This window comes from Balaenoptera musculus, chromosome 1 (assembly GCF_009873245.2).
Source record: "Balaenoptera musculus isolate JJ_BM4_2016_0621 chromosome 1, mBalMus1.pri.v3, whole genome shotgun sequence".
NCBI lineage: Eukaryota > Metazoa > Chordata > Mammalia > Artiodactyla > Balaenopteridae > Balaenoptera > Balaenoptera musculus.
Window position 1 is genome coordinate 118,469,305 of NC_045785.1, and position 23,131 is coordinate 118,492,435.

Sequence of the window (23,131 nt, forward strand, 5' to 3'; positions counted from 1 at the left end):
ATCTAACTAGTTCTCTTTTGTTAGAAATTTAGACCACTTCCAATGTTTTGCTAACCATAGGAAATCTATACCATATTATTCACTCCATCACATTTGGTGTCATCTGTACAATTGCCTGAAGACAATCCTTCCCTTAGTTGACTTCCTGATAACAGCTGATACATATTTGAAGACTTAACCTCTAACAGACATTATGCTAAGCATTTGCAAGCATTAGTTCATTAAACTTTACAGCAGCCTTATGAAATAGATATCATTATCCACGTTACAGATGAAAAAAATGGGCACAAAAGAATAAGGAACTTGCCTACGAACTCACTACTAACACATACCGGAGGTGGGATTTGAAATTAAGTCTACCTTGCTTGTAAAGCCACATTCTTTCTACTATAGTATGTTGCCACTCATCCTTTAAAGCCATAAAGGATGCAACAGGAGACAAAGTAGAGAGGAAGAAACCAAGCCACACATCATGGGCAACCAGGGTGTTGAGGCATGGTCAGGAAAGAGAGACAATAGCTAAGAGGCAAAGTCCAATGATGCTGGTGGGTTTTCTATGAACAATTCATCCCCTCTGAAGGAGTATATACTCACTGCTGGTTGCATGTGGAGCCCACGGTGGGTTGCTGAACCTCAGTCCTTGCAGTTCTCGTCTTGGGTGAGTTACCCAGTGGGGTAAAGACAAGCTGGGAGCTCCCACAATTGAAGATCCCGGGCTCGGCCAATACTCCCACTCTGCTCAGGTCCAAGAGCATTCAAGTGTGACCATTCAGCCTCATCCCCTGGGTGCATCCAACTGACTACTCTTTTGATCACAAGTTCTGTTGTTTTTGGAAACTTTTCACTGCAGGATTAACTTCTAGTGTGGATGCTGGACTACGAGATGGTGAGAGATGCTTTTGTAAGAGATCACTAATCCCCAGATCCAAAACTGAAACGCTTTGGTCCAGAAGTGAAGGACATATCTTTAAAATAGATGCAACACACCATATTAAGAAATGGGTCATCTTGTAAGTTTAACTATTTGCAACCCTGTCACTCCTAAAAACTGTGCTCATTTAGATGGGGGGACCATGTGAAGCTAACCAAAAAATATTTCCACTTGTTTACAGGCGTAGCCCTGTTTCGGCATACATTAGCTGGTTGAAAAGGAAGAACTGAGAGCCTCAAAAGCCATCCCTGACTCTCATTTCTTTGTTGTCCTTCTAGACTTCCGAAGCCTCTGGGGTTATGTGCATTGCCTGAGCACCCAGTGGAACTTGGATTCTTGGACTGAATTTCTCCATAGCTAGAGCTAGTGGCCCCAGAATTTAAACCTTTGTCACAGATTCTAAGTGGTGGACCAAGCTTTGGCAACTACCACTGATCTGTGGGATGCTATACAGATAAACCAGACAACCTCTTTGTCCTCAAAGACATGTGAATGATGTCTCTTCCATGGGTCTGTGTGGTCACCCCTCTGTTCCCACAGACGAGTAAAGATAATTTCCAGAAGAGGTCATGATTTCCGGTCAGCCTGAAAAATAGTTAGACACAAGCTGCTCTCAGGAGAGCTTTGGGATGGAAGATTCATTGGCCAATGTCTTTGCCGTGGCCACAGGGCTCACCCACTCACCTGGCTGCTGGTCCTAAGACACACAATGGCGCATTTCACTGCACTGTCTCTGGTTTCCTGAACATGCTGGAATGCTCTGCTCAGCGACTTGTTCGCATCAGACCAACACATTGCCCCCTCCAGCCTGGCAGCCTCAAGCAAGACAGAAATGCAGCAACCTCCACACCACTCGTCTGGCTGTTTCCATCCAATCCTCAGCTGGGGGGAACTGCAAATTCGTCTTAATTTAAACAGTATGAGCAGGAAAGATGCTGAAACATTTAACCTCTTATTTTAAGTGGCTGTATGGGTCACCGCTCAGGTGAACACAACCAGCAGCACATTTGGGGCTAATTCCATCTCCCCAAGATTTATAATCTGGTACAAGTCAGCAGGGCGTGAACAGTCCAAAGAGGGAAAAACCTGCTCTTAGAAAGTTAGCTTCCTTTCCAAACTTTCACCTCTGCAATTTCTTGTTTCATATGTCATCTCTGAAAGACAATAAACTCCAGAAGGTCAGGAACCCTGTCAGTGTCTAATTCACTATTTTATCCCCACTAGTGTTCTGACATGATGTGCTTAGGATATGGTCCTTCGGACATTTTAGGCTAACTCTGTTTTTTGCTGAGTTGAATTATTGAGCTCTTAGAAAGCCACAGATAGACATTTTCTTTCCGGGAGCATACGTGATAGACCAGCATTTGTCACTTGCGTTTGCATGTACCAGTACATCACCATATGCAAATATTCACGGTGCTCTCACGACTCAGAGGCACCGTGCCCAGCGCTGAGCAGGAGGGACACACAAGATGAGAGCCTTGCCTTCCCTCATCAGAGAAAGCAACGTCAGCTTTCCCCTTCCCTTTTTATTTCTTCCTACTGTTTTCCTCTGATTTCAGTCTGTGGCAAACTGGACGTGTCCTGGGGAGAGGCTGTTAGACCAGGGGTGTCTACAAGTGTGGCCCTCATTCTACAGCAGCAGCAGCACTGCAGAACTTGCTAGAAATGCAACTTCTCTCAGACCCACTGAGAGACCCACCCGCCTCAACCCAGACCCACTGAGTCAGACTCTGAGGCTGGGCCCAGCAATCTGTGTTTTAACAAGCTCTTCAGAGGATTCTGATATGACGTTAAGAACCACTCATGTAGATGTCTGTCAGAAAGACTAGAGGAGTGAGAATATCATACTTCTGCCCGAGGTGATCCTTCCCGGGACTGCCATCACTGGGGCTTTAGGGAAATAGCAGGAAAGAATTTCCGTGTTGTCACTCTCTTTTTGAAAGCCCACAGAGGTTACACCTTGAGCATCCACAGCCTCGCATGCATTGTCACATCACCTGGCCTCCTGCTACCTTGGGTGACCTCACGCTCAGCTGAGCAGCAGGAATCGGGGCTGCCCGCACGGTGGGAATCGGGACCATGCCCTTAATCAGAAGTGTGTCAGCCTCCCCGGGCTCAGGGCTGCATTGGGGAAAGAGGGACAGAACTAGCTGCTTGCCTCCCACACAGATACGAGGCTCTCCTGGGGACTGAGCTCCTGAGAGGTCCCGCCTGGAACCAGCACCCTCTGCTGAGGAAGGGGGAGGTCTCCTGGGCCTCTGTCAGCCCTCGCCAGAGCAGGTCCTCACCTCGAGGCTAGGAGAGCCCCCAGTACAAGTGCGGGGACACTCCAGAGAGACTGCCCCTGGCCCCGCTGGGGACCTGGGACCTGTCCCCTCATCTCTCGACTTCACAGCTCTGAAGACAAGAAGGTCTGAGCTCCGGGGTCCATGAGGTTTACTCAGTTGGCTGCAGGCTCTAACCCCCGTCCATACAGCACCGGGTTGTGGTTCCCAATCTTGGCTGCATATCGGAATCACCTGGGGATCTTTAAAAAATACTGCTGCCCGACTGCCACCCTCAGATGTTCTGATTTAATTGGTAGAGGGTGTAGGAGTGTTAAAATTTCCCCAGGTGATTCTAATGTGCACAAAAGTTTGGGAACCAATGAACAATTTCTCTTGAGGCCAAGACCCAGCTCGTGTCTAATGTTTAGGGAGGAACATAGTTCTAAAGGTGGAAGGTAGAGCAGGGTTCCAAGGACAAGAATAATATGTGTTTGAATCATCAGACAGACTCCAGACTTAGCAAACAGCTGGTGAAGAAAGGAGAGGAGAGAGGTAGGGGTGGGGGCTTGTGAGCATTGGATCCACTGGTGGAGATGATGTCAGACATTCCTCTGCGATGTTAGAACTCAGGAAACACATGAAAAAAACCGTGGCTGTGGAAATGGAACTTTCTGTGAAATCGCATGTTCTTGGAAGGAGAGGGAGCAGGGAGGAGAGGGAAGGGGAGGGGGGGGAAGGGAAAAAAAAGGAGAGAGGAGGGGAGAGGGGAGGCCCCAGGCCAGAGGGAACACGGGAGGTTGATTCGCTCTCAGGCTTCTGGAGAACTGGAGAAAGAACAAGAAGACGTGAAAAGATGCACCAAGGAGAGGAGAGGGTGTTTTGGGTTGGCATGAGGAATGGCTAAAGAGGGCAACTGCTGACCCAAAAGAAGCTGAAGCAACGAAAGAAAAGAGAAGCCAGGAGAGAGAGAAGGGATCTACCGCTAAGAAAAGAAAAACACACAGTGTTTGACCCAAACCCACCCAGCTTCGGGCTGGGGCCAGATGGAGAGCTTCCCAGGAGAAGGCTGAGGGGGCAGCTTCTCACCACACAGCCCCTCAGGGGAAGGAACAAGACACAGCCAGTTGCCAGTGTGTCCCCTTTCCTTCTTCCTCCGCTCCTGGCTTTGCAGGCCTCACAGAGGAAGGAGCTCTGGGCCTGACATTGGGAAGCCAGACCCTTCCTCTTGTTTCCCCGAGGGAGAGAGGGCAGCGCCCCTGAGGGACCCGAGCCTGTGGCTCCTGGAGGTCCTGGGGGCATCTCCCCTGCCCTGAGCCTGGCACCAGCCCCTGATTCTTAGATCTCACTCTCATGGCTTCCCTCAGGGCGAGCCATCCAAATATTGAGTCACCAAGAGAAAAAAGCCTTGCAGACAAAACCAGGAAAAATGACACAGGCGCTTCAATTCCTGGATGAAAGATTTCACACCTACTTTGTAAAATCAGGAGACTTTCCTGACCGGGTGTGACTGTAACCCACATGCCTATGACGAGCCTCCCACCAAGTAAATGTACCAGCCGTGTCACGTGATGTGGCCCCTGTGATGCTCAGCACACCCTGGGAGTTGGGCAGGCGGGTCCCACCTTGGCTCCTGAGATGGCGCGGGACGAAGCGGGCACGGAGACCCCCAGCACCCCATCTCGGGATTTGCAGTCCCTCCCATCGGAGAGCGTCAAGATATGTGCTATTCAGGCTCAAGGAACCGTGTGGGGTTATTGGAGACTAGTGCCAACATCGAGTGCTTCAAGATGCTGGCTGTTCTCCACCAGCCAGTGTCACTCCTCCCTGGGCACCGCGGGCCGTGCCAGGCTGCGCGGTCCCCTCGGTGCCGCTGCTCAGGCTGACCCCACCGGAGTGCCTCGCTAGCCAGTTTGGGGGGGCTGTGGGAGCGCACGACAGCGCTCTGAGCCGTGCAGCTGGGAGCTGCCTCCGAGCGCTCCAGCGTTTCCAGCCAGCGGTTTCCTGTGGGAGAGCGGTCCGGGGCCTCGGCTCTCCACTCACTGGCAGGCCTCCCTCTCTCCGCTCGGCCTCCCGTCCCTCCTGACCACTGGCCTGGCCTTGCAGAGGATCAAAAAGTGGACTGGCTTCCTCAGAGTTAGAAAGACAGCAAGCAAGCCTGGGAGCTGAAGCCAGCCACTGGCCCTTATTTTTCAGGGCAGAGGAGGGAGGTGGGGGGCACCCAGGGACCCCAGAGTCAGGCCCCTGTCTCCTGAGAGCTGCAGTGGGTTAGGCAGTCTGTCCCGTAAGAATGCAGCAGCTCCAGGGGCTCCCTGTCTGTTCTGAAGATGCAGCACGGAGGGCAGTGGCCCCTCCATAGCAGAAGTGGCCACTGTGGGGTGGAGGAGTCAGAACGGGGCTAAGGTGTTTGTGGAAGGGCGAGTCCACTGCTGGCAGAGAAGGCTGGGAGTGTCAGGGTGACCTAGGGACCCCTGGAGCCTGGGGCATTCCAGGGGCTGTTGGAAGGGTCAGAAGTCCTTCTGTGTGACCGGAGCTGGGCTGTCGGGTGGCAGCACACACGTCAGCACACCAGTCCACCTACTCTGAGCCGGTCCCTGTGCTCTCACAGGGACACAGAGGTGTCCTCCGGCAACGGTCAGGCTTGGGAGGAACACACGTGCAGCCGAGAGCAACTCAGAGGCGCCAGATGTGGTGTGTGCTAAGACACAGGTGAAGAGGGGATGAGGGGAGGTGAGGATAGGCGAGCCAGGGGGGCCCTTCTTGCAGGAGGTGGGCTTGGGGTAGGGCCTTAAGGGAAGGGAGAATTCAGTCAGGTAGTGACTGGGGAGGGTCACCTCTCAGGGCATTTCAAGGGGAGGAACAGCCTGAGCAAAAGCAGGGACGGTGCATGTGGGCCAGTGTGGCCTCACGTGTTGAAGGCTTGTTGTGCCCAGGGAGGAGTGAAGCCAGCTGGTAGATAACTTTCAGCATCTCAAAGTACCTCTTTGATGCTGGTTTTGAATAACCCCAAGTTGTTCCTTGAACTTGGATAGCTCTATCTCAAGAGAGTCATACTCTGAGGAGTTCCCTAGCAGGAAAGAGTTAGGTGTCAACCTGCAAAATGTGAGTCTGGGGACTTCCCTGGTGGTCCAGTGGTTGGGAGTCCGCCTTCCGGTGCAGGGGACGTGGGTTCGATCCCTGGTCGGGGAGCTGGGATCCCACATGCCGTGGAGCAACTAAGCCCACACGCTCTGGAGCCGGCCCGCCACAACTAGAGAGAAGCCCGTGCACCGCAATGAAATATCCTGCGTGCCGCAACTAAGTCCCGACGCAGCCAAAAATAAAAATGAATAAATAAATATTTTTAAAAACACCTAATATGATTTAAAAACAAAAAAAAAGTGAGTCTGCATTTCATTGGACGTCATGAGCATTGCTGTGCTTGGGCAACCAGAATACACCTCACGGTCCTCTGAGTCATTGGGCCCAGTAGCCCTGGGGTGCAGGAATTCCTTCCACATCACTCCTGACAAGAGGCCTCTGGACTCTGAAGGCCTGGAGGGTCCTCAGCAGCCCTTCAACTAGGGGAGAAGCCAGTATCAACACCCTCCAGTGGAGCTAACATTTATTGAGACCTGTTCCTCCTAGCCATGGCCGGCTGGACAAGGGGTGGACATAGTCAAGCCATGGGCTCAGTATGAACGGATGAGCTGGACCAATCAGGAGGCTTGAAGAAGGAGACCCGGGGACAGCAAACTGTGGATACTCAAGCTTGGAGAGCTGGTTGACACTGCCACCATGCTGGGCCACGTGCAGGTTGACTGAGCCCAGAGAAGCAGAAGTGAGGGAGCTCTCTGAGGGCCTCCAAGGGATGGAGAGGATTGACAGTTCCTGAATTTTCTGTCCCAGCCCCTGAGAGGATCGTGATACCTCCCTGAATATCTGCAAGACCGCCTGTTGCATCCATACAAACAGTTGTCTTCCATGTGAGCTAGCCTGAGTGGGTTTCTGCTCGCTACAACCAAGAGATCCTGAGATGAAAGAACATTACCCTCCTGCCTCGCCTCTGGGCTCAGGCAGGAAAATCCAGCTTATCACGGAGGCTGGAGGGTGGAGCTGGGGTTCTTTTGAGGGCAGCAGGCAGACCTCCCATCTTTCCAACTCCAGCTCTGTCTCTCCAAACCCGAACTGAAGCTGCTATGCGACTGGGAATTTCACCAGAGTTTTCCACCCCATTCCTGGCACCTGCTGCTGTTGGCTGCGCTTTAACCCCCGCAGGCACTGCCAAATTTTCCTTGGTGCTCCCAGGCCAGGCAATCTCCTCCAGAGAGCGAGCTCAGCTGAGGTCACACGGAAAATAACCCATGAGCAGAGCCCGGCCCCAAGCTGCTTCAGCAGGCTTCCCTTTGTTCTCTCCTGCTCTTTCTGTCTCTCTCTCTTACGTGAAACTGGCCTGTTTTACCAGGTCAAATTGCATTCTTCTAAATATAGGAGTGCTGTGCTGTGAAAGTTTGATACAACTTCTTTGCACCTAATCACTCTGGGAAAGCTTTCCAAGTAGAGAGCTCCAAGGATACTGTGCCATGATGTCTTTCTAACTGCTGGCTTTCAGATTACAAGCCCTCCCAATGGGAAAAACTCATGATACAGATGAACCTTGCTTTACACCATAACACATTCCTGAAGAGTCACAGATAAATCTACTCATTTATATGCTGCCTTATTCCAGAAAAAAAAAACAAAAAACAAAAAACCCACAGCATAATTAGAGAGAAAGAAAAAGGAACATCAAAAATGTAAAAAAGAACCAGGAGAGAGGCAAAGACAATATGGTCACCATAAGAATTCTACATGCTTTCTACGGGTAAAACACAATAGGGCTGTACACTTTCCAGCAGCTAATATGGAAAGAGAAATTTGATTAGTTACACAAAGAGTCACGTATAAACTGAATTTTGGCAAACTGAATCACAGTTTAAATACATTAGCAGAGGTCGCTATTGAAGAAACGTTTTTTAAGAGACATCTGGTTTTGGTTTTGGGGTTTTGTTTGTTTGTTTTTGTTTTTGTTTACTCAGCAGCACTTCTTCTGGGGCACTGGCCTTTCCTGATGTGGTGTGACTACGGTGAGCTGTCAATCACAGAATCCCACCATGGTTATGGAGGTAGGCTTGGAACTCAAGCTCACTAATCATACCCTCTACTAGAAATTTGCATCTTGAGTGGAGACACCTGGAGACTGTAGATGGTTAAAGCAGAGGCTCCCATGAGGGTATCTTTAAAAGACCATTCAACACAACATCCTGCTACCCTGAGCCCCAGAGCTGGACTGGTTCTGTCCTTCTCATTCTGGGTTTTCCTTGAGTATGTGAACTTCCTAGTATCCTTCCAATAAATTCCTTTTAGCTGAAGCTAACAAAAATCTGTTCCCATGGCTTACAACCAAGGACTCCTAAAGATATGATGCTAATAAGTTCATATGGAATATGAGAATGTTCTCAAAAAGCAAATGTTAGGGGGATCAAGATGGAAGAATAGGAGGATATGGAGCTCACCGCCTCCAACAAACACATCAAAAATATATCAACATGTGGAACAATTCTCATGGAAAACTGTAAACCGGCAGAAGAACTAAACAACCAAGGCTGCAAGAAAGATTCCCATGTAAGCGGGTAGGATGGCATCAGGTCAGGACCTGTGGCCCTGAGAGGGACTAAGAGGAAAAGGGAGATCACACAGGCAGATGCTCACCCTGGGGAGTAAGATGGTTGAGCCACAGACTGGACATCCCAGTCCTGGGGTCCTATGCATAGGACACAAGCCCCATCGGCTGCCTGGAGAACCACTGGGACAGATAGAAAGGCTGGAGAAGCCTACGCTCCACTTGTGAGGAAGGTATGGGTGCTGGCTTATCCTGAGACAGGGCAGAAAGAAGCCTGCCCATTGGCTGCCACCTTGCCATGCTCCCCAGTTCGAGCTGAGCAAATACCCTGGCCCCACTCACTCCACTCCGCAGCTTGGCACTGGCTGTAGGGTGGTCAGGACGTAGGAAAAGACTCGATCTAGGGACTCAGAGGTGACCCAGGGGCCTGGGGTGTTTTCTAGGTGGGGCAACAGTGGCCACTGTTGGCACTTACTCAAACAGGACCACAGAAGCAGCCCAGACTTCTGATGGCAGTACAGCCACTTCAATTCCCACAACCACAATGCAGTGATCCCCAGTGTCAGCTAAGCCCAGTGCCAGCCAAGGAAATGCTCTGGCCCTGCTCACTCCATGCTACAAGCTTGCTCTAGATCTGGGGCCACCACAACAGGGGGAAGGATGCAACCTTGGGCTGCATCTGGGCAGAGCCACAGATGCCTACACAGGCAGAACATCAGATCTCTGTAAGCCACACAAGCCCCACTTGCTTCAGCACTCCCCTCCTTTGGGGCAAAGGCCACAGTACAGGGAGAAGGAAAAACACACACTTAAAGGGAACAGAGCCAGCTAGAGCCCAACCCTCAGGGCATTCACTCCAGACTTGAGATCAGATCCCACTCCTGACAGGGTGTCAACTGCCACTGAGCAGAGAGGAAGTCCCACCTCACACCCTGAACAGGTTCTAGCTCCTCCAAAACCAGCCACATCCCCTACCAATGTAATAGTGGCCAGTACACCCTGAGGAAAGACGTTACTAGCATCCCTATCAAATCCAACCTTCCTACCAAAGGCATTGGACACACACAGCCTACGTAAGGATGTTCTTACATAAAATCCCCTCAAGACCACAATAGATAACTATTTCACCTAAATACAGAGAGACAGAGAAAGTGAAGAAAAATGAAAAGGCAGAGGAACCACTCTCAACTGAAAGAGCAAGAGGAAACCCCTGAAATAATAAATAACGAAACAGAGACCATCAATCTACCAGACAATGAATTTAAAAAGTTGGTAATAAAAATGCTAACTGAATTAAGAAAGAGAATCAATCTAAGCACAGATTATTTTAACTAGGAACTATAATCTATAAAGAAGACCCAATCAAAAATAGATAATTCAACTTCTGAGATAAAAAGCAATCTAGAAGCAATGAATAACAGACTAGATGACACAGAAAATGTGTAAGTGATCTGGAAGGTAGAATAATGGAAATCACCCAATCAGAGCAGCAGATAGAAAGACAAGTGAAAAACAAACAAACAAACAAACAAAAACACACAAAAGCAACATAAGAGATCTATTAGATAATATAAAATGTGCCAAAATTTGCATTATAGAAGAAGAGAGAGAGAAGGGTGTTAAAAATGTTTTTGAAGAAGTTATGACTGAAAACTTCCCAAACCTGAAGAAGGAAATAGATATCCAGATACAGGAAGCACAGAGGGTACCAAACAAGATGAACCCAAACAGACCTACACCAAGACATATCAAAATTAAAATAGCAAAAGTTAAAGGAAGAATTTTAAAGGCAGCAAGAGGAAAAAAAAGAGTCATTTACAAGGGAATCCCTATAAGGTTATCAGCTGATTTCTCTGCAGAAATTTTGCAGGCCAGAAGGGAGTAGCATGATAGATACAAAATACTGAAGGGGAAAAACCTGCAACCTAGGAGACTCTACCCAGAAAGATTATCATTTAGAATAGAAGGAGAGGTAAAGAATTTCTCAGATAAGCAAAAACTAAAAGAATTCAGCTATACTAAACCTACCCTAAAAGAAATATTAAAGGGTCTTCTCTGAATAGAAAAGAAGCAAGAATCTATTGGAAAGGGAAAATCACAGTAGGAAAGGCAAATATATAAAAGGATGGAAGATCACTTACATAAGCCAGGGCAAAAAAATCAAAAAATTGTAAAAGTGATTATAATTACAGGAATGAAGATGTAAAATAAGACATCAAAATCACAAAATTGGGGGAGGGGAGTAGAAAAATGTAGATCTTTTAGAATGTGTTTGAACTCATATGACTATCAGTTTAAAGTAAGTAGATATAGTTATGGGTTAACGTACTTGAACTCCATGGTAACCACAAATCAAAAATAAACAATAGATTCACAAAAGCTAAAAAGAAAGGAACTTAAGCATACTACAAAACAAAATCATCAAACCACAACAGGAGAAACAAACAAACAAAAAAGAAATGAACAGAGAAGAACTACAAAACAACTGAAAAACAAGGAATAAAATGACAATAAGTATATCCTATCAATAATTACTTTAAATGTCAATGGACTAAATGCTCCAATCAAAAGATATAGGGTGGCTGATTGGGTTAAAGAAAAAACAAAAACAAGACCCTTCAATATGCTGCCTACAAGGGACTCACTTCAGGGTGAAAGATACACATAGACTGAAAGTGAGGATATGGAAAATGATATTTCATGCAAATAGAAATGACAATAAAGCAGGGGTAGCAATACTCATACCAGACAACATAGACTTTAAAACAAAGGCTACAGTGAAAGATAAAGAAGGGCATTAAATAATGATAAAGGGATCAATATGAGAAGATGATATTACACTCATTAACATATATGCACCCAATACAGGAGCACCTAAATATATAAAGCAAATACTAACAGACATAAAGGGAGAAACTGACAATAATACAATAGTAGTAGGAGACTTAACACCCCACTGACATCAATGGACAGATCATCCAGACAGAAAATCAATAAGGCAACAGAGGTCCTAAATGACACAATAGACCAGTTGGACTTAATTGATACCTACAGGACACTACAACCAAAAAACCCAGAATACACATTCTTTTCAAGTGCACATGGAACATTCTCCAGGATAGATCACATACTAGGTCACAAAACAAGGCTCAAAAAATTTAAGAGGATAGAAATTATATCAAGCATCCTTTCTGACTATACCAATATAAAACTAGAAATCGGGCTTCCCTGGTGGCGCAGTGGTTGAGAATCTGCCTGCTAATGCAGGGGACACGGGTTCGAGCCCTGGTCTGGGAAGATCCCACATGCCGCGGAGCAACTAGGCCCGTGAGCCACAACTACTGAGCCTGCGCGCCTGGAGCCTGTGCTCCACAACGGGAGAGGCCGCGACAGTGAGAGGCCCGCGCACCGCGATGAAGAGTGGCCCCCGCTCGCCGCAACTGGAGAAAGCCCTTGCACAGAAACGAAGACCCAACACAGCCCAAAATAAATAAATAAATAAATAAATTTATAAAAAAATAAAAATAAAAATAAAAAATAAAACTAGAAATCAACTACAGAAAGAAAAAATGGGAAAAGAACAAACACGTGGAGACTAAACAGCATGCTACTAAAAAATCCAATGGGTCAATGATGAAATCAAAGAGGAAATCAGAAAATACCTCGAGACAAATGAAAACAAAAACACAACTTTCTAAAATCTATGGGACGCAACAAAAGCAGTTCTAAGAGGGAAGTTCATAGCAATACAGACATCCCTCAAGAAATAAGAAAAATCACAAACAACCTAATCTACCACAAGAAAGAATTAGAAAAAAAAGTACAAACAAAGCCCAAAGTCAACAGAAGGAAGGAAATAACAAAGATCAAAAATGAAATAAAACAAAGATTAAAAAAACCAATAGAAAAAATCAATGAAACCAAGAGATTTTTTGAAAAGATAAACAAATTTGATAAACTGTTAGCCAGGCTCACCAAGAAGAAAAGAGAGGGGACCCAAATAAAAAAAGAAATGAAACAGGGGAAATAACAACTGATACCACAGAGATACAGAAAATCATAAGAGAATACTATGAACAGTTATATGCCAACAAGTTGGACAACCTAGAATCAATGGACAAATTTCTAGAAACATACAACCTGCCAAGACTGAGTCAAGAAGAAACAGACAATTTAAACAGACCGATCACTAGAAGTGAAACTGAATCTGTAATTAAAAAAAAAAAATCCCAGCCAAAAAAGTCCAGGACTCGACAGCTTCACCAAACATATAAAGAAGAGCTTATACCTATCCTTCTCAAACTATTACAAAAAATTGAAAGAAGGGAACACTCCCAAATTTATTCAGAGGCCACCATTACCCTGGTGGCCAGGGTAAAAACCAGACAAAGACACTACAAAAAAGAAAATTAGAGGCCAATATATTTGATGAATATAGATGCAAAAATCCTCAACAAAATATTAGCAAACCAAATGCAACAATACATGAAAATGATCATACACCATGATCAAATTGGATTTATTCTAGGGTCACAAGGATGGTTCAACATTCATAAATCAACCAATGTGATACACCACATTAACAAAGGAAAAGACAAAAATCACATGATCATCTCAATAGACACAGAAAAAGCATTAGACAAAATTCCCATCCATGATAAAAACTTTCATCAAATGGGTTTAGAGGAAACCTATCTCAACATAATAAACGCCATTTACCACAAACCCACAGCAGCATAATACTCAACAGTGAAAAGCTGAAAGCCTTCCTGCTAAATTCAGGAACAAGACAAGGGTGCTCACTCTTGCTGCTTTAACACAGTATTGGAAATCCTAGCCACAGCAATCAGAAAAGAAAAAGAAATAAGAGGTATTCATATTGGAAGATAAGAAGTAAAACTGTCACTGTTTGCAGATGACATGATACTTTATATAGAGAACCCTAAAGTCTCCACCCCAAAACTATTAGAATAAATGAATTCAGCAAGGTTACGGGATACAAGATTAATATACAGAAATCTGTTGCATATCTATACACTAATAATGAAATACCAGAAAGAGAAAGTAAAAAAAATAATCCCATTCAAAACCTCATTAAAAAATACAATACCTATGGGACTTCCCTGGTGGCACAGTGGTAAAGAATCCTCCTGCCAATGCAAAGGACACGGGTTTGATACCTAGTCCGGGAAGATCACACATGCTGAGGAGCAACTAAGCCTGTGGGCCACAACTACTAAGCCTGCACTCTAGAGCCCACGAGCCACAACTACTGAGCCTGCAAGCCACAACTACTGAGCCCACATGCTGCAACTAGTGCAGCCCGCACTCCTAGAGCCTGTGTTCTGCAACAAGAGAAGCCACCGCAATGAGAAGCCCATGCACCGCAACTAAGAGTAGCCCCCCGCTCACTGCAACTAGAGAAAACATGCACACAGCAATGAAGATGCAACGCAGCCAAAAAAAAAAAAAACCAACAGTACCTAGGAATAAATTTAACCAAGGAGGTGGAAGTGCTATACTCTGAAAACTATAAAACATTGATGAAGGAAACTGAAAATGATTCAAAGAAATGGAAAGGTATCTCATGCTCTTTTTATTGGAAGAATTAATATTATTAATATGACCATAATACCCAAATCAATCTGCAAATTTAATGCAATCTCTATCAAAATACCCAGGACATTTATCACAGAACTAGAGCAAATAATACTAAAATTTATATGGACCCACATAAGATGCAGTATGCCAAAGCAATCCTGAGGAAAAAGAACAAAGCTGGAGACATAACCCTCCCATACTTCAGACTATACTACAAAGCTACAGTAATCAAGACAGTGTGGTATTGGCACAAAAACAGACACATAGATCAATGGAACAGAATAGAGAGCCCAGAAATAAACCCACATGCCTTTGGTCAATTAATCTATGACAAAGGAGGCAAGGATATACAGTGGAGAAAAGACTGTCTCTTCAACAAGTGGTGCTGGGAAAACTGGACAGCTATATGTAAAGCAATGCAATTAGAACATTCTCTCACACCATATACAAAAATAAACTCTAAATGGTTTAAAAACCTAAATGTAAGACTTGAAACCATAAAACTCCTAGAAGAGAACATAGGTGGAATACTCTTTGACATAAATTATAGCAATATTTTCTTGGATCAGTCTTCTAAGGCAAAAGAAATAAAAGCAAAAATAAACAAATGGGGCCTAATTAAACTTAAAAGCTTTTGCACAGCAAAGGAAACCATTGACAAAATAAAAGACAACCTACAAAATGGGAGAAAATATTTGCAAATGATGCGACTGACAAAGGGTTAATATCTAAAATATACAAACAGCTCATACAACACAATATCAAGAAAACAATTCTATCAAAAAGTGGGCAGAAGTTTGAAAAGACACTTTTCCAAAGAAGACATACGGATGGCTAAGAGGCACATGAAAAGATGCTCAGCATTGTTCATTATTAGAGAAATGCAAATCAAAACAACAATGAGATATCACCTCACACTTGTCAGAATGGTTATCATCAAAAAGTCTTCAAATAACCAGTGTTGGAGAGGATATGGAGAAAAGGGAGCACTTGTACACTGTTGGTGGGAATGTAAATTGGTGTAGCCACTATGGAAAACAGTATGGAGGTTCCTTCAAAAACTAAAAATAGAATTACCATATGACCCAGCAGTTCCACTGCTGTGTATATATCTGGAAAAAATGAAAACACTAATTTGAAAAGTTACATTCACCCCAATGTTCATAGCAACACTATTTATAATAGGCAATACATGAAAACATGGAAGCAACCCCAAGTGCCCATCAGCAGACAACTGGATTAAGAAGATATGGTATGTATGTATGCATGTATGTGTCTATGTGTATATGTGCACACGCACACACACACACACACACACTGGAATATTACTTAGCCATAAAAAGAATGAAATATTGTCATTTGCAGCAATGTTGATTGACCTAGAGAATATCATGCTTAGTGAAATAGTTCAGAAAAAGACAAATACTACATGATACCAATTATATGTGGATCAAAAAAGTAATACAAATGAATGTATGTGCAAAACAGAAACAGACTCACAGACATAGAAAACAAACTCATGGTTACCAAACGGAAGAGAAGAGGGGAACAAATTAGGGTATGGGATTAACAAACTACTATGTATAAAATAGATAAGCAATAGGATATACTGTCTAGCACAGGGAATTTTATCCATTATCTTGTAACAACCTATAATGGAATATAATCTGCAAAAATACTGAATCACTATGCTGTACACCTGCAACGAACACATTGTAAATCAAGTATACTTCAATTAAAAATAAAAAAGGAAATATTATCCCAAGTTTCCTTCTCTGAAAATCCCAAGACTTTTATTGTTGTCCATTTGTGATTTCACAAGAGTGGGGTGGAGGGGAGGCTGAGAAAGTCAGCAGTTAGTGGAGGAGGTGGGGAGGATGTTTCTGAGGCCGTGGGTGTGCGTGGGCAGCCAGGGGAAGCTCTGTGATCAGGAGGGCTGAGGTCCTCACCAACCTACTCAGGATCAAGCCTTCAGAGACTCACCTGTGCTCAGTAAAGACCCAGATCACCATATTTCCTGTTAATTGTATAACTGGTTGAGAAACTGGGCACAATTCTGTGTCTCTTGGTTAAAAGTAAGGAAAGCAACCCATTGTCCTCAATGAGGCCTTGACAATCTGGGTTGAGCTGGACATGTCCTGAGCTCAGGGACAACCACTGGGTGAAGACTGGTGGCCCCAGCAGGGATCCTCTCCAAGGGTGTCCAGAAGTCTGCCCTCCTCGAGTCTTAACTTCCCTGAGCTTCAGCACAACCATATTCAGACCACGCGGTCTGCTGAGCATTGTACGAGTCTTAACTTCCCTGAGCTTCAGCACAACCATATTCAGACCACCCGGTCTGCTGAGCATTGTACTAAGAGTCTGCAGGCAGGACAACCTTGAGAAAAATAACTCCCTGAATATATACCGCAGGGAAACCTGTGAATCTGGTCAGGTTCCTGTTTGTGAAGTCACTAATTTGACCTTGGATTTTGTGCAGTAAAAATGAATTCCTCATTCATTTACTTACTCATTTGGCAGATCTCTAATGAACAGGCATTATGAACCAGACTCAGTGCTAAGTGTAGTGGAGAGTCCCAGGTGAATAGGGAACAGCCTCTGCCCTCCAGGAGAGGGACGCCTCATTGAGCGGACAAGACCTGCTGACAGATGAATGCAATAAAAGACAAATGTAGTTGGTGCCATGCACGGTATTCAGGGCTACGGTTGCTCTGGCTGGGGAGTTGGGCAAGACTTCCCTTACCCTGGACACTGAAGAGAGTCTACATGACAAGAAGAGAAGGAGGGTGGTGGCTGGGAAGGCATTCTAGGAGAAGGGAACCTGGGAAGTATTATAGGAATTGAAAGTGAGAGCTTCCAGCCGAAACCCCAGGAGACACTAGATCTCTCATTGCAAAGGAGGGGCAAGTCTGCATGATGTATTCACCAAGGAGGTGTCTGGAAACTGGGTAGAGACTTTTAAACTCTTCACCCACATTAGATTATTTTTTTTTTAAATTGAGTTGGATATTTTTAAAGAGAATGTTGGAAGAGGATTCCTTTGGAAAGAGCTTTTCAGAGGCCCATCCCTCCCCCCTGGGCTTCCCCTCAAGGCTAAGGGAAGAGAGCTTGAAATGGACCAGTTGGGACACTTAATCCATGTTCCTTGTATTTTGGGGGGGTCACAGTGGACAAGTGACTGATTCCCATCTGGGAGACCTAGAGAGGGAAGATGGGCTGGGTAACTACTTTTCAGTAGAGCAAAGATTACTTAGTTGGAGGCCAATCTGCACTCCCAGGTTTGGTCAGAATAAATAATGTGTGAAAATTTTCCGTGGACCAGATGTTGTCATACGTGGGGTCATCTTCAGTTCGATCCAAGTGGCCATTTTAGAGGGATAGAGATTTTATCAGCATGCTGCTGGAGGTATCACTAGAATCCTAGGGGCTGGGGAAGGGGTGGACGACCAGCCAGAATAGAGATGCTTTAGTCCTTGCGAAGAGAAAACGACAAAGCATCCCTATCAAAAGAGGAAGATGCTCTTCAAAGGACACACAAAGGTGCCCGAGAGAGAGTGTTTTAAATGCCTCCCAACAGAGCTGGACCACCATGACTTTACCAGTCAAATCATAATTTTCCTGCCCCGTTTGTTCCCCTCTCTCCCTCCTATTCAACTCTGGACCAAAGTTAGCCACCTGGGAGAGTCGATGACCCCCCCCCCCCCCACCATCAGCAGGATTCCTGCCTCCAACAGGCCGAAGCAGGGATGTGGCTGAAGTCAAGTCCAAAATTTTGATTATTAAAATTGACTGGACGTTTTAATTACTCAGCTGAATCTGTGTTGATTTATTTAAGGCGGCCATAGGACTTTTTGGTACCTAAGAGTTCCCAGAAACGTCAAAGGGCCTGCCCAGGTTTTCATATGAGAGCAGGAAAAGACAAGGCTCACCAAAAAAAATGTACAGGGATATTGGTAGGAAAAATAAAGGTGCCTGATGATTACAGCCCTGGAGACACTCTTGTTCAATTTGACAGTTACAGGGACATGATCAAAGCAAGATTCATCTGTCAGCCATGGGCTTGACAGATCTGTGGGAGAGGACCCAGGATGCAGTAGAAATGGTAGGGGGTGTTTGCAGTATGCCATCCTGGGGTGGTGAGGCTGAAGAGGGGCCGTGGAAGAAGTAGGGAAAGTATGGAAAACACTGAACACCAGGTCATAGCATCACCATGCAGTCTTCTTGCCAAAAAAGTTGAACCTGGATCTAATCAAGCCTTCAGATCTAACTTCCAGTTTAAAGGAAAAACAAGGGAGAGAGGAATAAATTAAATGATAGCTGAAGGAAGCAATCAGATAAGTGATAATATCAGAAAGTGATATTCTGCAGAAAACCCAGCATGATTTTTTTCAGCAAATCAAAGCATGAAAGAAAGGGAGCAGAACAGGAAGAAACTATTCTAGACTAAAAGATCTACTGGAATTTAGTTAGGAGTTACGTACCAATATTGGTTTCCTAGTTTTGACAAATAAAGGAAACTGGGTGAAGAGTATTTGGGAACTCTCTGTACTAACTTTGCAACTTTTCTGTAAATCTTAAATTATTCCAACATTTAAAATTTATGAGAGAGAGAGAAAAGAGAATTAAGATGCAAAACCATAAAATCAATGTGTAGACATTGACTGATCTGATTCAAATGTCCAAATGTACAAGACACTTTTGAGACAACTGGGGAAATTGAATGAGAGCTGGGTGCTATCGATTTTAAGGGATCGTTGTTAATCTTGTTACATTGAAGTTATGTAGAAAAATGTCCTTTTTTAGAAATATGCCAAATGAAGTAAGTTTGGGTAAAATGTCATGATGTCTTTAAAACACGTCAGCAAAAATTTTTTAAAAAGCTGAAGCAAATATAATGAAATATTGATAATTATTATATTATTGGTGTTGGGGTTATGGGGGCTCATTATACTTTCCTCTGTATTTTTCTGATTGATTGAAAGTTGTCACAATAAAAACTATTGTGTGCCTATTTTTTGCCTTGTGCTTTAGATGTTATTTCACTAAGTCCCCAAACAGCCATATATGACAGATCCATTACTGAGGGCTCAGAGAAGTTCAGTATTTTTTCCAAGATCACACAGCCAGAACAGGAAAGAGCCAAGATTTGTCCACAAGTACCCACTGCCTCCCATATTACCTCGGGTGGAAGGACAGTATCTTGTGGGGTCCGGGAGAGTTAAGAAAGGAGCCTAAAGCTTATATCCCAGAGATCAGGAGACTATCAGGGAAGTCAAGAGGAGGAGCTTGCTTGAGAAATTTAAATAAGGACTTTGGCTAATATTCTTCACTTACTTTTACCTGCATTGCCTTGCTTGAACCTTCCGTACACCTACCCTCCTTGTAGGCAGTGTGTGCTCCTTGTCTGAGGTCACATGAAGGCCAAGCTGGGGAGTCAGGACCCAGACCCAGTTTCCTCCAGCAGACATCCCTCTTCACTGGGTGGTAGCAAGTGAGAAAAAGGCCTGCACGCCATCACCCAATTGTGTTCAGGTGAGTTAGCATATCGAGCGGCTGCAGAATAAACTTGCTCACTGCCCAGGGTGCTGGGTTGGTTGTAGGTGCTTTGGCCAGCCTCACCTTGTGCCTGGAGGGACTCTGGGCTGATACGGCTGAGTGGGACCGCTGCAGGGCTTTGGCTTGGTCCTGTCCCCCGCTGTCAGCCTCCAGAGGTCTGCATGCTCAGCCCTGGCTATCTTCTGCTTCTGTCCAAATGTCCCCATATCACACAGGCTTTCTCTCACCTGCCTACACAAAAAGCCACGCCCTCTCTTCCACCTGTGTTTCTCTATATCCTTTCCCTGCTTTATTTTATTGCCACCTGTCATATCACATATAAATCTATTTCTTTTCTCTCTTCCACTCCAGAATATAAGCTCTCTGAGGTCAGGGACTTTGTCTTGGTCCCTCAGGATCCCCAGTGGGGGACTCCATGAATATTTGTTGAATGAATACATGTATACATGAATAAACGAAGGTAAAAAGAATGTAGGATAAATTGCTAGTCTTATTTTTCTCCACTTTTGAAAATGATACTGTTGGGAAACACTTTAATAGGAAAACAAAAGTAAATCTATTTTCCCGTCAGTATCAAGTGATTAAAATGCCTCAGGTTCGGTGTGAGGTTACAAAGCCCGGAGAAGCCTCAGCAAATCTGAGAGCTGGAAAATCCCCCTTCATTTCACAGGTGGGGAGAAGGCCAGGGAGGGTGGGTACATACCTGACTGTTGCTCGGTCTCTTCAACTTTCTGAGAATCTCGTTCTCTAGTTCTTCATGTTTCCAAAGTTCAAACCCACGATGAGAAAGCTGCTTGGAGAAGTCCTGGATGTGCTCGGGGAAACTGTTTCCCACCACCCGGCTTCAGGCCTGAGGTCACCCCTTCCACTGCTTCCTCCTTGCAGCGTGTGGGAGGTACCTGGGGAGAGGATCCTCACCTGGCCCGAGTGGGCAGTTCGGCCGCAGGGCAATTAGATCGCCCAGAGAGGCTGCAGCTGGCATCCGCAGAGGCTGATCTTCATGGCCCCCTGGCTCTCCTGGCGGGGGGAGTTTCCTGACCACCTACAGAGGGGGCTCTGAGGAGCTAGGGCAGGAAAACTGACTCTTGGGCAAGCGGCCACGTGAGTTTCCATGTTGGAGCCTCAACCCAGAGTCACCGAGGGGTGGAGGGCAGCCCTCCTTGCCTGCTGACCACCTGTCCTGGGATCCACGGATCCAGGCCACGGACGGCTAGGACAGCCACTCCTGTGGCTTAGGCAGTACTGCTGCCTGGCCCTTGCTCTGCCCCTCCTGCCTTGAGGCTCCTCAGCCTGGGTTCTGGCTTTTCAGGGGACGCGGCTCATGGCCTGGGATCCTACACCCGCACTTGTGAGGCAGGCCTCCCAGAACTAATTATTTTGCATGACAGCTGGGGCCCTGACCAAGCCCTGACCACTTCCTACTGACCCTGATTGCTTGTTCCTGAGGTCCATTATCGAAGGTCACTCGCTCTGGAAACGTGAAGTCTGAGAACTCCCTTTCTTGACATGGCAGGGCAACTTTTAGGAGGTTCGTGCAGAAACCTGAGGAGCAGGCAGACTGGGAGGCCTTGGTGTCATATGGACAGCAGCAAAGAGAGTAAGCTGTGGGTCAGGCACAAGTGGGAGAGAGGCACACATCCAGCCCTGGCCTCTGGGCCACCCAGCAGTGAGGTCCCAGGTGGGGTGAGTGTGCCCTGGGGTGACAAGCCCTGGTCTGGGAATCTGGCAACTGTAAATATATCACTTTACATAGATGGATGGGTGGGTTGGTGGATGAATGACTGGGTCGATGATAGATGGATGGATAGGTAGCTAAACATTTCCGTTGAGATGTGAGTTGCTCACCAGCAACTCTCCTGCCGGCTTACCCGATTCCCTCGGAGCAGCCCTACCTTGGGCTCAGGCTGACTTTGCTGTGGTCTCCAACTGGGGCCTGACAGAAGGGCCAGGATCTAGGGAGGAAATGCTCTCTCTCTCCTCTGGTCGGGTAAGGCCTCTGGACGTGGGCAGCTTTACCACCCTCAACATCCACCAAAGCCTCTTTTTTTTTTTTTTTTTTTTAAATTATTTATTTATTTATTTATGGCTGTGTTGGGTCTTCGTTTCTGTGCGAGGGCTTTCTCTAGTTGCGGCAAGCGGGGGCCACTCTTCATCGCGGTGCGCGGGCCTCTCACTATCGCGGCCTCTCTTGTTGCGGAGCACAGGCTCCAGACGCACAGGCTCAGTAGTTGTGGCTCACGGGCCTAGTTGCTCCGCGGCATGTGGGATCTTCCCAGACCAGGGCTCGAACCCGTGTGCTCTGCATTGGCAGGCAGATTCCCAACCACTGCGCCACCAGGGAAGCCCCTAAATTTATTTATTTATATATATATTTATGGCTGTGTTGGGTCTTCGTTTCTGTGCGAGGGCTTTCTCCAGTTGTGGCAAGCGGGGGCCACTCTTCATCGCGGTGCGCGGGCCTCTCACTATCGCGGCCTCTCCCGCTGCAGAGCACAGGCTCCAGACGCGCAGGCTCAGTAGTTGTGGCTCACGGGCCCAGCTGCTCCGCGGCATGTGGGATCTTCCCAGACCAGGGCTCGAACCCGTGTGCTCTGCATTGGCAGGCAGATTCTCAACCACTGCGCCACCAGGGAAGCCCCCACCAAAGCCTCTTTGAACCCTGGACGTACCATCTCCCTGCCTCTAAACCCTCCTGCTGCCTCCAAGCCTGACAGGCACTTGCGCTTGCTCAGGAGAATTTGACCGAAACAGCCCCAAGACAAAGTGAAGTCATTGGATGTTTGTTATTTGAAATGGGCTAAGTGGAGGAAGCTGCTAGCAGGGTGGGCGTGGAAGCCACGCACCGTGCAGGGAGGTGTAAGCAGCGCGAAGATCGCCTGCGGAGCGTGGAGGGGGAGGGTGTCTGTGCGGAAGGACTCAGCAGGTAGCAGCTGTTCCCTATATGGGGGGCGTGGGGTGGAGAGGGCGGGGACAGTGTGGTGACATGATGTGCTTGTCTTCCCACGTCATTCTTGGGTTCTGCCCTCCACCCATAAACTCAGGAGACGCCCATTCAGGTTTTTTCCCACTTTTCTGTCTCCTGTTTTGTGTAACGTGGAGGCAAGGGCAAGCTGTGGGCAACAGGCACTGCACAGG